The 12,955-nt window shown below is 38.3% G+C and overlaps 1 protein-coding gene across 4 annotated transcripts in view; it reads left to right on the forward strand.

The window, feature by feature from the left end:
* Positions 1-12,955, forward strand: part of Il33 (interleukin 33) — a 52,405-nt gene that overhangs the window by 13,199 nt on the left and 26,251 nt on the right. The window contains exon 1 of one of the 4 annotated variants that reach the window (XM_046445843.1): positions 12,717-12,735. The exons of the other annotated variants lie outside the window; for them this stretch is intronic. The gene's annotated coding sequence lies outside the window, so the exon portion shown is untranslated. Of the gene's footprint in view, positions 1-12,716; positions 12,736-12,955 lie in introns of those variants that run through there. 4 annotated transcript variants of the gene reach the window in all.

Consider the following 12,955-nt stretch of genomic DNA (forward strand, 5'->3'; position numbering starts at 1 on the left):
GCTAAACAGCAGTTGTTCTCCATTATTGAAGAGAAAACTTACAATTTTTAAAAAATATTTTTTTTAAATGGAGTTGGTACATTTATCTTCTACCAATGCAAAGTTGTGCCATTGCAACTGGTACTTTAAGCTTCCTTCTTCTGGACCTAAACTGTAGAGATTAGAATCCTTCTTTCCTCATTTCCATAAATACCTGCCTTGTTCTTTCAGAAACTCTTCTTGTTATTCCTTGTTATTTTCTATTGTTGGCTTCAAATGAATTCACTGGCTCACAGGATATATTTCAAGTATTTATTGGAATCTCTGTGTACCAGGAATGGAAGTAAGGAACAACTTTCACTGACTCTAAATATATATATATATATATATATCCGTGATATACAACACAAATTTCTTTTTCTTAATGTTTTATGTTTGAAAAATATGCATACTCAAATCAGCCTGCTGCTCTACAAGTAAATAAATTTAAATGGACATATTACAGAATCAAGTGTAGTAGCTCTTGCCCATAATCTCAGAGACTCTGGAGGCTAAGGCATAGGATGATCAGAAGTTTGAGGCCAGCCTGGCAACTTAAGGAGATCGTGTCTCAAAATAAAAAATAAAAAGGGCTGGAGATGTAGCTTAATGGCAGAGTGGGTTCAATCCCCGGTACTGCAAATAGATAGATAGACAGACAGACAGACAGACAGACATATATATCTGTGGGTAATTAGGCAAGATCCAGAAATAATTTTTCATACATACATGCAAATAAACACAATACCATCTTTTCATGAATAAAAAGAAGTGATAGAATTTGATATATTAGCATTCTGTACACTTCCATTGCAGGTCTAGGGTATGAACTTTTTTAGAAAGAAAATCATATAAAAGTCTAAAGCACTGAAATAAAGCAAAACAAATCAGATTTATCCCTAGTTTTATGAACTGATTTATAACCTAATGACTCAGGTGTACCCACACAGTGTGACTTGGCACTTGCTTTTCCCCGTGAATTTCTTAGCAAAGCCTTTTTTGTGGTAAGATTTCCCCTACCTTTTCTTCCTCTGCCACCTTCTACAGAATGCTGTGTCAAATATTTTCTGTGACTCAGTTTGAGTCACATTTTCAAAAACTCTTTCTTACTCAAGCCTCATGCTTTCTCACTAACTAAAAGGAAACAAATCAAGGCTGTCTCCCATTATCTCCATCCAAAAAAAGTGTGCAGTTTCTCTTCTAGAGAGGAGACATTGCACTAACAATGTATTAAAAGAGTTATTAAGTTTTACACATGAAACATGAGGACAGCACCAAAAAGTTCTCTGATAAACTGAAACTACTTTTCCTCACACTTTTTCTATGTTGCTGTTTAATGTTTTAAAGAAACAACAGCAGGGTAGAGAAAACTAGCAGTCACACGCTCTGTGAGTTGGAAGACCCAAGATCTGGTCCTGGCTCCCCCAAGTACCCATTTACTAGCTCTGAACATCACTTTCCTCATCTGTAAAATAAGGAGTTTGAGGCCATCTCTGCAGTTTTTCATTTGTGTGTGTGTGTATGTGTATTTGTTTGAGGGGGGTATCACGGATTGAACTTATGGACACTCAACCACTGAGCCACATCCCCAGCCCTATTTTGTATTTTATTTAGAGACAGGATCTCACTGAGTTGCCTAGGGCCTCACCATTGCTGAGGCTGGCTTTGAACTTGAGATCCTCCTGGCTCAGTCTCCTGAGACGCTGGGATTACAGGTGTGTGCCACCACATCAGGTCGCTGCAGTTTTTAATAGTGTTCAATGGACCACAGAGATGCTTCATTGGTTCTGCAAATATCTGTAGTTAATTTCACAGGTTCTGGGATTACTGTAAGACTGTACACATGCATTCATAGCACTATCAAAATTGTTTTTACTCATCTCAATAGACTAATTCATTATTCTTTTTGTTATCATGTATACATTGTATAATCATTGAATGAGGTCTAACACATCTACATCCTCAAATATTTATCATTTTTTAATTTTTTTATTCTAATTTGTTATATGTGACAGCAGAATGCATTATAATTCATATTACACATAGAGAGCACAATTTTTCATATCTCTGGGTGTATACAAAGTATATTCACACCATTCGTGTCTTCATTCATATACTTAGGGCCCCTCCCTTCCCTTCCCCTCCCTCCCCTTGTTTCTATCTAGATTTCATTTAATCTTCCCATGCTCCCTCTCCCAACTCCACTATGAATCAGACTCCTTATATCAGAGAAAACATTCGGCATTTATTTTTTGGAAATTGGCTAATTTCACTTAGCATATATTCTCCAACTCCATCCATTTACCTGCAAATGCCATAATTTTATTCTCTTTCATTGCTGAGTAATATTCCATTGTGTATATGTACCTCATTTTCTTTATCCAATTTTTGGGTCTTCTAGGTATGGAATCAACTGAAGGACATCTAGATTGGTTCCATAGTTTAGCTATTGTGAATTGTGCTGCAATAAACATTGATGTAGCTATGTCCCTGTAGTATACTGTTCTTAAGTATTTTGGGTAGAGACTGAAGAGTGGGATAGCTGGGTCAAATGGTGGTTCCATTCCCAGTTTTCCAAGAAATCTCCATACTGCTTTCCATATTGGCTGCACCAATTTGCAGTCCCACCAGCAGTGTATGACTGTGCCTTTTTCCCCACATCCTCACCAACATTTATTGTTGTCTGTATTCTTAATACTGTCATTCTGACTGGAATAAGATGAAATCTTAGAGTAGTTTTGATTTGCATTTCTCTAATTGCTAGAGATATTGAACATTTTTTCATATATTTGTTGATTGATTATATATCACCTCTGAGAAGCGTCTATTCAGTTCCTTGGCCCATTTATTGATTGGGTTATTTATTTATTTATTTATTTTGGTTTTTAGCTTTTTGAGTTCTTTATATACCCTAGCGATTAGTCTGTATCTGATGTGCAAGTGATAAATATTTGCTCCCAAGCTGCAGGCTCTCTATTCACCTCATTGATTGTTTCTTTTGCTGAGAAGCAGGTTTTTAGTTTGATTCTATCCCATTTATTAATTCTTTAATGCTTGCACTATGAGAGTCTTATTCAGGACATAGGGGCCTAATCTAATATAATAGAGATTTGGGCCTACTTTTTTTTATATTAGATGCAGGGTCTCTGGTTCAATTCCTAGGTCCATGATCTGCTTTGAGTTGAGTTTTATGCATGGTGAGAGATAGGGGTTTAATTTCATTTTGTTGCACATGGATTTCCAGTTTTCCTAGCATCATTTGTTGAAGAAGCTATCTCTTCTCCAGTGTGTGTTTTTGGTGCATTTGGCTAATATAAGATAACTGTAATTATGTGGATTAGTCTCTGAGTCCTCTATTCTGTACCATTGGTCTACCAGTCTATTTTGGTGACACTACCAAGACATTTTTGTTACTATTGCTCTGTGGTATAGTTTAAGTTCTGGTATAGTGATGCCACCTGCTTCACTCTTCTTACCAAGGATTGCTTTAGCTATTCAGGGTCTCTAATTTTTCCAGATGAATTACATGACTGCTTTTTCTATTTCTTTTTTTTTTTAATTTTTTATGGTTGGTTGTTCAAAACATTACATAGTTCTTGATATATCATGTTTCACACTTTGATTCAAGTGGGTTATGAGCTCCCATTTTTACCCCATATACACATTGCAGAATCACATCAGTTACACATCCATTGATTTACATATTGCCATACTAGTGTCTGTTGTGTTCTGCTGCCTTTCCTATCCTCTACTATCCCCCCTCCCCTCCCCTCACCTCCCCTCTTCTCTCTGTGCCCCCTCTACTGACATTCATTTGTCCCCCTTGTATTATTTTTCCCTTTCCCCTCACTTCCTCTTGTATGTACTTTTGTATAACCCTGAGGGTCTCCTTCCATTTCCATGCAATTTCCCTTCTCTCTCCCTTTCCCTCCCACCTCTCATCCCTGTTTAATGTTAATCTTCTTCTCATGCTCTTCGACCCTACTCTGTTCTTAGTTACTCTCCTTATATCAAAGAAGACATTTGGCATTTGTTTTTTAGGGATTGGCTAGCTTCACTTAGCATAATCTGCTCTAATGCCATCCATTTCCCTGTAAATTCTATGATTTTGTCATTTTTTAATGCAGAGTAATACTCCATTGTGTATAAATGCCACATTTTTTTTATCCATTCATCTATTGAAGGGCATCTGGGTTGGTTTCACAGTCTTGCTATTGTGAATTGTGCTGCTATGAACATCGATGTAGCAGTGTCCCTGTAACATGCTCTTTTTAGGTCTTTAGGGAATAGACCGAGAAGGGGAATAGCTGGGTCAAATGGTGGCTCCATTCCCAGCTTTCCAAGAAATCTCCATACTGCTTTCCAAATTGGCTGCACCAATTTGCAGTCCCACCAGCAATGTACAAGTGTACCCTTTTCCCCACATCCTCGCCAGCACTTGTTGTTGTTTGACTTCATAATGGCTGCCAATCTAACTGGAGTGAGATGGTATCTTAGGGTGGTTTTGATTTGCATTTCTCTGACTGCTAGAGATGGTGAGCATTTTTTCATGTACTTGATGATTGATTGTATGTCCTCCTCTGAGAAGTGTCTGTTCAGGTCCTTGGCCCATTTGTTGATTGGGTTGTTTGTTCTCTTATTGTCTAATTTTTTGAGTTCTTTGTATACTCTGGATATTAGGGCTCTATCTGAAGTGTGAGGAGTAAAGATTTGTTCCCAGGATGTAGGCTCTCTATTTACCTCTCTTATTGTTTCTTTTGCTGAGAAAAAACTTTTTAGTTTGAGTAAGTCCCATTTGTTGATTCTAGTTATTAACTTTTGTGCTATGGGTGTCCTATTGAGGAATTTGGAGCCCGACCCCACCGACTGTAGATCGTAGCCAACTTTTTCTTCTATCAGACGCCGTGTCTCTGATTTGATATCAAGCTCCTTGATCCATTTTGAATTAACTTTTGTGCATGGCGAGAGAAAGGAATTCAGTTTCATTTTGTTGCATATGGATTTCCAGTTTTCCCAGCACCATTTGTTGAAGATGCTATCCTTCCTCCATTGCATGCTTTTAGCCCCTTTATCAAATATAAGATAGTTGTAGTTTTGTGGATTGGTTTCTGTGTCCTCTATTCTGTACCATTGGTCCACCCGCCTATTTTGGTACCAGTACCATGCTGTTTTTGTTACTATTGCTCTGTAGTATAGTTTGAAGTCTGGTATCGCTATACCACCTGATTCACACTTCCTGCTTAGCATTGTTTTTGCTATTCTGGGTCTTTTATTTTTCCATATGAATTTCATGATTGCTTTCTCTATTTCTACAAGAAATGCCGTTGGGATTTTGATTGGCATTGCATTAAACCTATAGAGAACTTTTGGTAATATTGCCATTTTGATGATGTTAGTTCTGCTTATCCATGAACAGGGTATATTTTTCCATCTTCTAAGATCTTCTTCTATTTCTCTCTTTAGGGTTCTGTAGTTTTCATTGTATAAGTCTTTCACCTCTTTTGTTAGGTTGATTCCCAAGTATTTTATTTTTTTTGAAGATATTGTGAATGGAGTGGTTGTCCTCATTTCCATTTCAGAGGATTTGTCGCTGATATACAGGAATGCCTTTGATTTATGCGTGTTGATTTTATATCCTGCCACTTTGCTGAATTCATTTATTAGCTCTAATAGTTTCTTTGTAGACCCTTTTGGGTCTGCTAGGTATAGAATCATGTCATCAGCAAATAGTGATAATTTAAGTTCTTCTTTTCCTATTTTTATGCCTTTAATTTCTTTCGTCTGTCTAATTGCTCTGGCCAGTGTTTCGAGAACTGTGTTGAACAGAAGTGGTGAGACAGGGCATCCCTGTCTTGTTCCAGATTTTAGAGGGAATGCCTTCAATTTTTCTCCATTCAGAATGATGCTAGCCTGAGGCTTAGCATAGATTGCTTTTACAATATTGAGGTATGTTCCTGTTATCCCTAGTTTTTCTAGAGTTTTGAACATAAAGGGATGCTGTACTTTGTCAAATGCTTTTTCCGCATCTATCGAGATGATCATATGGTTCTTATTTTTAAGTCTATTGATGTGGTGAATAACATTTATTGATTTCCGTATATTGAACCAGCCTTGCATCCCAGGGATGAATCCTACTTGATCATGGTGCACAATTTTTTATATTGGTCTTGTATAGTTGCAAAGTCTCCCTTGCAGGCGCGGGCGGCGGCTCTGCCCCTCCTCCAATTGGGGCAATGTGCCTACCACGCCGGCAGGCCGCTGGGCCTGCTCTGCCGGTCAGTAGCAGGTCCGCCTACCTTGCAGGTGCGGGCGGTGGCTCTGTCCCTCTGCGGGCCGCTAGGCTTGTTCTGTCGGTGGTCGCAGTTCTGCCTACTTTGCAGGCGCAGGCAGCGGCACTGCCCCTCTGCAGGCCTCTGGGGCTGTTCTGCCAGTGGGTCGCAGGTCCGCCTACCTTGCAGGCGCGGGGGGGGGGGCGGCTCTACCCTTCCTCAGGCTACTGGGCCTGTTCTGTCTGTCGGTTGCAGGTCTGGCCTGTTCTGTTGGTGGTCACAGTTCCGTTTACCTTGCAGGCGCGGGGGGAGGGGGCGGCTCTGCCTCTCAGCAGGTCGCTGTTCCTGTTCTGCCGGTGGGTCGCAGGCCCGCCTACCTTGCAGGAGTGATTGGGAGCTCTGCCCCTCCACGGGCCACTGGGCCTTTTCTGTCGGTAGTCACAGTTCCGCCTACCTGGCAGGCACTGGGGGTGGGGGGCGGCTCTGCCCCTCAGCAGGCCGCTGGACCTGTTCTGTGCGTGGTCACAGTTCCGTCTACCTTGCCGGCGCAGGGGGAGGGGGCGGCTCTGCCTCTCAGCAGGCCGCTGCTCCTCTTCTGCCGGTGGGTCGCAGGCCCGCCTACCTTGCAGGAGTGATTGGAAGCTCTGCCCCTCCATGGGCCACTGGGCCTTTTCTATCGGTGGTCACAGTTCCGCCTACCTGGCAGGCGCGGGGGGTGGGGCGCTTTTTCTATTTCTATGAGGAATGTCATTGGGATTTTGATTGGAATTGCATTAAATATATACATATATAAAATATTTCATCCTACGATGAGAGAAAACACTTTCTTAGCAGCACATGGATCCTTCTCTAAAACAGACCGTATATGCTTCGGGTAGTATGGTCATTTTGACAATATTAATTCTGCCTACCCAAGAACAAGGTAGATCTTCCCATCTTCTAAGTTATTCTTTAATTTCTTTTGTTAGCATTCTGTAGTTTTCATTGTAAAGGTGTTTCACCTGTTTCATTGGGTTGATTCCCAAGTATTTTGGGTTTTTGTTAAGGCTATTGTAAAAGAGGTGGTTTTCTTAGTTTCTCCTTCAGAGGATTTGTCACTGATATACAGAAATACCTTTGATTTATGGGTGTTGATTTTGTATCCTGCTCTTTCACTGAATTCATTTATTAGTTCTAGAATTTTTCTGGTGGAATTTTTTGGGTCTTCTAGGTATAGAATCACATCGTTGGCAAACAGTGCTAATTTGAGTTCTTCTTTTTCTTCTGTATCCTTTTAATTTCTTTCGTATGTCTAATTGCTGTGGCCATTGTTTCAAGAACTGTGTTAAATAGAAGTGGTGAAAGAGGGCATCCCTGTCTTGTTCCAGTTTTTAGAGGGAATGCTTTCAATTTTCTCCATTTAGAATGATGTTGGCCTGGGGCTTAGCATAGATAGCTTTTATAATGTTGAGATATGTCCAGGTTATCCCTAGTTTTTCTAGTGTTTTGAACATGAAGGGGTGCTGTATTTTATGGAATGCTTTTCCTGCATCTATTGAGATGATCATATCATTCTTATCTTTAAATCTATTGATGTGATGAATTACATCTATTGATTTCTGTAAGTTGAACCAATCTTGCATCCTTGGGATGAACCTCACTTGATCATGGTGCACTCTCTTTTTGATGTTTTTGTACTTGATTTGCCAGAATTGAATGGAGAATTTTTGCATCTATGTTCATTAGAGATAGTGGTCTGAAGTGTTCTTTCTTTGATATGTCTTTGTCTGGTTTTGGAATCAGGGTGATATTTGCCTCACAAAATGAGTTTGGAAGTGCTCTCTCTTTTTCGATTTCCTGAAATAAATTGCAGAGTATTGGTATTAGTTTTTCTTTGAAGGTCTTGTAGAACTTAGCTGTGTATACATTCAGTCCTGGTCTTTTCTTGATTGGTAGGCTTCTGATGGCATCTCCTATTTCATCACTTGAAATTGATCTGTTTAAATTGTGTATATCATCCTGATTCGATTTGGGGAAATCATATGATTCTACAAATTTGTTAATGCCTTTGATATTTTCCAATTTATTGGAGTACAAGTTTTCAAAATAATTTCTAATCATCTTCTGTATTTCTATAGTGTCTACTGGATATTTCCTTTTTCATCATATATGTTAGCAATTTAAGTTTTCTCTCTCCTTCTCTTCATTAGCACGGCTAAGGGTTTTCTACTTTTTTAAATTTTTTTTCAAAGAATCAACTTTTTGTTTTGTCAATTTTTCAACTGTTTCTTTTGTTTTAATTTCATTGATTTCAGCTCTGATTTTAATTATTTCCTATCTTCTACTGCTTTTGGTGTTGATTTGTTCTTCTTTTTCTAGGGCTTTCATATGTAATGATAGGTCATTTATTTTGTTGACTTTTTCTTCTTTTAGGAATGAATTCTGTGCAATGAACTTTGCTCTTAGTATTGCCCATAGGGTCCCAGAGATTTTGATACATTGTATCCTTGTTCTCATTCACCTCTAAGAATTTTTTAATTTCCTCCTTGATGTCTTTTACAACCAATTGTTCAATTCAGTAGCATATTATTTAGTCTTCAGGTGTTGGAGTGGCTTTTATTTTTATTTTATCATTAATTTCTAATTTCATGTCATTATGAATGCAGGATAGTACCTCTATTTTTTTTTTACATTTGCTAAGATTTGCTTTGTGGCATAATATATGGTCTGTCTTAGAGAAGGATCATGTGCTGCTGAGAAGAAAGTGTTTTCTCTCATTGAAGGATGAAATATTTTATTTATGTTAGTTAATCTAAGTTATTGATTGTATTATTGAGTTGCATAGTTTCTTTGTTCAGTTTTTTTTCATACAATCTATCCAGTGGTGAAAGAGGTGTGTTAAAGTCACCAAGAATTATTGTATTGTGGTCTATTTGCCTCTTGAACCTGAGAAGAGTTTGTTTGATGAATGTAGATGTAAATTTATATGGGACATATAAATTTACTATTGTTATGCCTTGTTGATGAATGGTTCCTTTAAACAGTATGAAATATCCTTCTTAATAGCTTTTGACTAACTTTGGCTTGAAGTCTACTTTATTTGATATGAGGATGGAATCCACTGCTTGCTTTGAGTGGTATGATTTTTTACAACCTTTCACCTTCAGTCTGTGGATTTTTTTTTCTATTAGATGAGTCTTTTGGAGACAGTATATTGTTGGGTCTTTTTTTTTTAATACAACCTTCTAGACTATGTCTTTTTATTGGTGTGTTTAGGCTATTAACATTCAGGGTTATTATTGAGGCAAGATTTGTATTTCCAGCCACTTTGTTTAGTTTTGGTACTTGACTAGGTTTCTCCTTTGATTAGTTTTTCCTTTAGTGTAATACCTCCCTTTGCTGATTTTCATTGTTAGTTTTCAATTCCTCTTTATGGAATATTTTGCCAAGGATGTTCTGTAGTGCAGGTTTTCTAGTTGTAAATTCTTTTAACTTTTGTTTATCATGGAAGGTTTTTTATTTCATCATCAAATCTAAAGTTTAATTTTGCTGGATATAAGATTCTTGATTAGCATCCATTTTCTTTCAGAGCTTCATATATATTGTTCCAGGATCTTCTAGCTTTCAGAGTCTGGGTTGAAAAGTCTGCATAGAATCTAATTGGTTTCCTACTATATGTAATCTGATTGTTTTCTCTTGTGGCTTTTAAAATTCTCCCCCTATTCTCTATGTTAGTCATGTTCATTATGATTTGCCTGTGTGGATCTGTTGTGATTCTGTACATTTGGCATCCTATAAGCCTTTTGAATTTGGTTTTTCCAATTGATTTTTATGTTTGGAAATTTTTCTGATATTATTTCATTGAATATATTGCTCATTCCTTTGATTTGGAACTCTGTTCCCTCCTCTATCCCAATAACTCTTAAATTTGGTCCTTTTTTTGCCATCCCATATTTCTTGAATGCTCTACTCGTGGTTTCTTATCATTTTCACTGTGTTGTCTACATTCTTTTCAAGATTACATATATTGTCTTCATTATCTGAGGTCCTGACTTCTAAGTGGTCTAATCTATTGGTGAGGCTTTCAATTGAACTTTTAATTTGATTTATCATTTCTTTCATTTTAAGGATTTCTGTTTTTTTTTTTTTTTAGAACTTCTATCTCACTATTGAAGTAATCTTTTGCTTCCAGTATTTGTTTATGTAGTTCTTTGTTGAAATGATCATCTGCTGTCTGTATTTTCTATCTTATATCACCCTCTAATTTAGAGAACATCTTAATCATGTACATCTAGAACTCCTTCTCTGTAATTTCTTCTGCTGTGCTGGCCATAGATTCTAATAATGTGGTATCTTGATTTGTTTGAGGCACTTTCTTCCCTTGTATTTTCATATTGCTTGTGTGTCTTCCCGTCTAGCTCTGTGGATCCAAGGCATTAGTGCATTAGTATTTTTACCCAATAGGCTTATAGTACCCTTATAGGGATCCAATACCTCTCCTTTGAGGTTACAGACAATGTTATCAGATCCTAATATAAATAGTATACATCCTAAAAACAAACATTTGCTATTAAGATGTTTACAGTTTGTTCACAATGTACAGAAATGGTAAATTCAATTATTATCTACAATATACTTAGTAGTAAAAGGGTTTACAGTTTCTGATGGTGGACAAAGAACCAGGGGTGAGAAGTAGGATGATATACTGAGGAGGTAGGGAGTGAGGATATTGAGTTGCTATATCTTAGGAAGTGTGAAGGAGAAATATAAAGAGGAAAATTAGTAGCAGGAGAAGGGAGAGGAATTAATTTTGGGTAGACAAGTGAGAAGACAGTAGAGTACATAAAACAAACACACATATATATTAAGAAAGATAAAATATATTAAAATTGTAGAAATTGGTGGGATGAAAGAAAAAAAAGAATATACAACACAACTTTAATATACTATTCAGACATCCCAGTCCCCAAAATACGAATTCATGCAAAGTACTTGGTTTCACATATGTTGGGGATGCGAGGGTGGGAGAATAGAGAGGGGGAGGGGGAAAAAAGAAAAAAAAATCTTGAAGGAAGAAACAGGATTGTTTTGGTTGGCAATTCCTGTCTTTCCTGCTTCCCTTCTCATCCAATAGGTGAGGTTGTCTGTTGTTAGCTGGTGTCTCTGCCCTCAGGGTGGTAAAGTTAACCAGGGTGTCACTATGCAAGGGTAGCAGCTGCTGGGGGGGGGGGCGGTTAGAAACTAGGTACCTGGCTAGCTGAAGTTCCAAAACTGGGAGTTGTCCCCCACTGAAGATGGTGATGAAGATGACCCAACATGGAGGTGTGTGCTTTCAGCAGTGGGCTGTCTCATCGTTTGTGGGGAACTGAGCAGTGGCATTGGAGATGAGCTCGTGCAGTGTGTGGCTGTTGGCTGACTTCAGAGCCTGTGTGAAGTTCTCGGGTGCAGGCAGGCTACTGGGCATAGTATTTCCACTTCTGCAGATTCCCAAGAATGCAGTGACCGGGGAATCCCCACGTTGGTAGATGGGGTTCCACATGGGAGTGGTGTCAGTAATTTCTGCTCAAGTGGGTGGCTGAAAGCTCTGTGTGGGTGTTGATGGTGCCCACTTGGGTACCCAGTAGTCCTGCATGGGCCCCCAGCCCTATTTTATATTTTATTTAGAGACAGGGTCTCACTGAGTTGTTTAGTGCCTCCCCATTGCTGAGGCTGACTTTGAACTTGCGATACTCCTGCCTCTGCTTAATTCATTATTCTTAGTGATTGAAATTACAACCTTCTCTTTTTTCTTTAATGTTCTTCAGTTTCCTAGTTTTTTTTAATTTTCAGTTTCCTAGTTAATGTATCAAAATGTAGTCCTATCCTTTCCTTTTCCTTTTCCCTTCTCTCTTTTTCCTGCTTAGGATTCACTGGTATTCTTATGTCTGAAGAGTGGGATCTTTCTAAAATTCTGGAAAGCTCTCAGTCACTATATCTTCAAATATAGTTCCTTCTCTATTCTATCATTTCCTTCTATGATTACAAAGTAGATAGACATTAGACTGTCTCATTCTTATCCTCCAAATTCTCCTACCTCATTTTTCATCTCTACGTGTATCTGGATTGTATTTTTAAAAAAATCTTCAAATGTATTTTCCATTCACCAACTCTCTTCACCCATGTCAAATCTGCTGCTTCATTGAGGTTTGGGGCTTTTTTTTTTTTTTTTTTTGGTTTGGTTTTGGTTTTTAAAAGGAAAAAGAAATGACTTATTTCTTTGCTAGCAAAGGAGAGACACAGGGAGCTCCTGTCCTAAAATCTGTGATTCTGCTCATCAGGGGGAACAGGGACCTCTTAAAGAAGTGATTCAAAGATTACAGTCCAGGTGTTCTCTGTCTGGAGTTATAATTCACTTGTTAATTTGAGAGATGGTATTTTTTTTTAGATCTCCTGGTGTCATCTGGAAAGTATGAATTCCTTCATTCCTGTGGTATGTGTGTGCAAATAACTCTGCATAGGGTGGGGAAAAAGGTATTCCTGCCCCCTCCCAGATTAGAGAGGGAGATTAGGAAAGGGGAGGGAGAGAGGAAGAGAAAGAAACATGTCCATTTGAAAAATAAGTCACAGTAAAGAGCAGCAAGGGCTATATTCAAGGCATAAATATTTTGCTTTGTTCACTGCTGTATCTCCAGTACCTAGCCCAACACAGA

This window comes from Marmota monax, unplaced genomic scaffold (genome assembly GCF_021218885.2).
Source record: "Marmota monax isolate L192 unplaced genomic scaffold, Marmota_monax_Labrador192_F-V1.1 WCK01_AAM20220418_F8-fsc00124, whole genome shotgun sequence".
NCBI lineage: Eukaryota > Metazoa > Chordata > Mammalia > Rodentia > Sciuridae > Marmota > Marmota monax.